Genomic DNA, 3,968 nt, shown 5'->3' on the forward strand with positions numbered 1-3,968 from the left:
GCTGCAGGGCAGGGTGGGCACGGCCACCTGGGACAGGGGCTGCAGGGCAGGGCGGGGCATGGCCATCTGGGACAGGGGCTGCAGGGCAGGGTGGGGCACGGCCGCCTGGCACTGGGCTGCTGTGCACACAAGCACCGCAGCCCTCACGGACGTCTACTTTTGCTGCCTAAAATTTCTAATTTGCAAATGTACCACATCCCCAATTTGTAAAACCTGAACATTCTGAAAACCTAGCAACCCAGCTTCACAAGGGGAAAGAGGCCTTGAGTGGTGACTATGGTTGGATTATTATAGATGAGCATCTATTTACAATTTAAATGTGATGCTAGGAACAGTTGGCAACAAGGACTTGGAGCGAGTAAGTCAAAACCAGACCTTCTTTCTCTCCCGTTTTATCCTCCGATCTTGCTTACCCTTGAATGATGGACACTGGGACTGGGCAGGGGAGTGGGCTCCCCGCAGTTACGCGGTCTTGAGTGGCTGCTCCGTCTAGAAGGCCTGGCCTGCCACTGCCCGAGGTCGTGCTCTGGACTTTGGGCCAAGGGTGAAGTCTGGGGCAGGAGCAACCCCCGACATCTCGTCTCATCCTGCGCCGAGTCAGGGGTTGCTCCTGGCCTGGCCTCAGCTCAGCTGAGGAGCACAGCGGGTCCCCCCAGCCTAGTCCTGTCCCAGACGGGGCCCGGTGTCTGGCTGCAGTCCCCTGGGACTCCTGGCCGTGGTGGCCACCGACTGGCTATGACCAGTGGGATGCCATTGCACCAGGTTGGTGGCCAGGAGGGACCAGATGCTAAGTATCTTAACTGCCAGCCCTGGCCCAGATTCCAGTGCCCAGTGTGCTTGTGGAAGCGGCAGATGCTCTGGCTGCCAGACAGTTGGCATTGCTGGGGCCAGAAGGGTATTTGAACCCTGTGCTCTCCCCATCCTCCTCATCTTCCCTCTCTCTCCTAGGATGGAGGGGAACCGACGAGGGCAAGGGAAAAGCGGGGCTTTGGAAGAGCCTGGGGAATGGATTAGGAAGGTGGGGCGAAGGCATTCAGAGGGCGCAGCTGCCCGGCGCCCTGTGGCTGCCCGTGGAGCTCGGCCACTTGTTCACCCCTGGCCGTCGCTGTGACCTTTCTGCCCCTGTTTCTCCATAAACAGGAGCTGGCACAGAGCCACGCCCCTCGCCCGGGCTGGGGTGGGTGGCCGCGCTCTGAACTCCTACCCTAGCGGGAATCAGCGCGCAGCGGGCAGGTGCCCTGGCCGCCACAGGGACGCCGTCCTCCCTGAGGAGCCCTCGAGCGGTGCTGGCCGGCCAGGGCGCCCTAAGCGCGATGACAGCACCTTCAGCTTCACTGCGTTTATAGTTCATCGCCGGGCGCTTCCTCTGAGCAGCCGTCCTGACCCCGATGCCGCCACCGGTGAGGAGACCCGTGTGGGCCCAGCCTGTCCTGCAGTCGCTGTGTGATCACGCATAAGCATAAGCAGTGCTGCTTCTGGGGCCAGATCTATCCTAGTTGTACCAAGAGGCGGTTTCCTGGGGGCACTCTCACCACCCCCCCACCCCCCCACCCCACACCGTGAACCTTTGCGCCAGTGCCTCACGCTGCCCAGGGCAGGACAGCCAGCCCCACACTCCCTCGGGATCCCGCAGCCAAAGCACAGGGGACAGTCTTTTAGCTTACAGTTCGCTCTGAGGATTCTAAAACTTGGGGCACCAAGACAGGGGCCTATTTTAGTAGCGCCCCCCCCCCCCAGCTGATTAAGGCTGTGATCAGCTCCCCTTAGGTGCCTTGCAGAGTCCCTCTTTTTACATTTCCTTTCTGCATGCAGCCTCAGGGAGGCATTTCCATAAACAAGCCAGCAACAGAACTTTGAAAATCACCTTAAGAGAGGGACTGTCTCTCAGAAGCAGCCCCCGAGGGACGCCCCCCCAAACCTGGATGGCTCCAGGGGATACCCACCCCCACAGTATCATTCATGACTCCAGGGTACGCCCACCCTCCAGAGTAACCTTCTGTAAGAAAGGAATTCAGCCTCAGAAAAGTGTCTCACAGTTTTGTTCTTCAGAGAACACGTGCAATGCTCTTTCTTCTACTCATCCCTAAACTTGGACGTTTCCTCCCCAAAGAGGCTCCTCCTCCTCCCCTAAGAGATCTCAGTGCCTGCAGTCACTGCCTCCCAGAAGCAGCCATTCTTTTCTGGAACCACTGTTTCTCGCAGGGCTGGCTCTGGCCAGGGGATAGGCATCTCCCTGGCACAAGGCGGGGTCTGCACGGGAGGCTTGGGCAGGGCTGGGCAGAGCACCATGGCCTTGACAGGTCCCAGGGCTCCCAAAAGGCATCCGGCGAGGAGACAGAGTCCTACTTTGTATGCCCCTTCCTGGCCACTGTGCCAGGCAGGGCCCGGCCCTCGTGAGCCTGGTTGGCTGCTCAACGATGGGAGCCCCCAGGATCAATTAGTGGCTCAGCTTGGAGGTTCCCTGGGAAACAGCCAGAGGGACTGTTGGGATCCCCACCCGCTGCCCATCTAACCGCCCAGCCTTGGGGGGTCCCAGACATGCCTCACTCCTCTGAGTTAAGCATACGTGGGAAAGCATATGGGTGGAACTGGGAGCGCGGGGTCTCATGTGGCCAAGGAAGGGGAGAACCTGAGGACAGAAAGTCAGCACAGACAGTCCCGCCAGCCCAGCCCATGAAATGGGCCCCAGGGGCGCACCCCTAGTGGAAGAGCTCTGGGATTTCAGTGTAGACCCCAGTGCCTGCGTGGCTCCTGCGTGGGCCTGACTCCTGGGACTCCTGCTGGAATGGGGTGTGTGTGTGGGGGGCTGGAAGGTGTAGCTCTCTGCACGGAGTGATTTCCTGATGCCTCTTGAAAATGCAAAGTCCTTGCCACGTAGAGGTACTGGATGAAAGTTCAGCGGCTGGACAGCCAGGGACGCAAGCAGCACTGGGGTTTTCATAGCGCAGCAAGGGGCGGCCCTTGGCGCTTCCCTCCCAAGCCTCAAGCTCAGCAAGCGGTCTGGGCCCACGTCTGGGAGGGGCCTGGGCGGCTGGTGGAGGGCGGAGGGCGCTGCCGGGGCTGGTCCTGGTGAGCCCCACCTGCCTTGACAGATTTTCAGTCCCACCAGTGTTTATTTAAGCAGTTACAGAAAGTAGTGAGTTTCTCTTTCTGAGTGAGAGCCCCTAGCAGGTTGTATGTGAACGGAAACAGATTTGTGAAAGTTTTCTGAGCTGTTGGGGAAACCCAGGAGGTGGCGGTGGAGGCGGAGGCAGGGAAGGGCTTTCCGAAGTGCGGTGGAGCCCACAGAAGGAACGCGCGGTGGCCACACTGGGCAGGGCCCGGGGAAGGGAGAGGGCAGGAGGGAGACCCCCCTGCCTCAGGGCCTTGGCACATCGGGGCCAGGACTGGCATCTCCTGCTTCAGGGCTCTGACAGCGGGGTCCTCAGCCTGGCTGAGAATGCAGGAAATAACACATGGGACAAAGGAGGGGGTCGCGGGGCTGGACTCGTGTGGGGCAGCTGGCACTGGCCACAGGGAGGAGGACTCTTCTGTTCACTCTGGGACCTCACCTTTTCCCTGCCCAAGGTGAGGAAGCCCTCTCTGGGGCCCTGAAACCTTGGCTGCCTCCCACCTGCCCACCACCAGCTGGAGGGTCTTTGTGGCGCCAGTGTGGACAGGGGCCAGCGGGGTGAAGCCCTAGCCCCTGGACAGCGGTTCGGGATGAGCTCTGGTTAGTGGGGGCCAGGGCTGGGGTTCGCTGTCCCACCCCACCTCCTGAGAGTTCCTGGGAAGCCTGGGTGAGACTTAGTGCCTGGGGGGCCCCAGGGGGCTGGAGAAGCATTAGGGACTTCCCCTGAAAGGTCCCGGAAAGGTCTGTCATTGCGCCCAGAGCCCAGGAGACCCTGGGAGCCCCGCGGGATTCACTGAGCGTCCAAAGCTTGAGCAGGACAAGGCGGAGGGGTGTCTTTGCCAACCCCACGCGCCCC

General features: G+C 60.8%; 1 protein-coding gene across 1 annotated transcript in view; it reads right to left on the reverse strand.

Moving 5' to 3' along the window:
- Positions 1-3,968, reverse strand: part of ST8SIA2 (ST8 alpha-N-acetyl-neuraminide alpha-2,8-sialyltransferase 2) — a 67,157-nt gene that overhangs the window by 31,457 nt on the left and 31,732 nt on the right. The window lies entirely within an intron of this gene.

This window comes from Condylura cristata, unplaced genomic scaffold, assembly GCF_000260355.1.
Source record: "Condylura cristata isolate star-nosed mole 26May11 unplaced genomic scaffold, ConCri1.0 scaffold00035, whole genome shotgun sequence".
NCBI classification, from domain to species: Eukaryota; Metazoa; Chordata; class Mammalia; order Eulipotyphla; family Talpidae; genus Condylura; species Condylura cristata.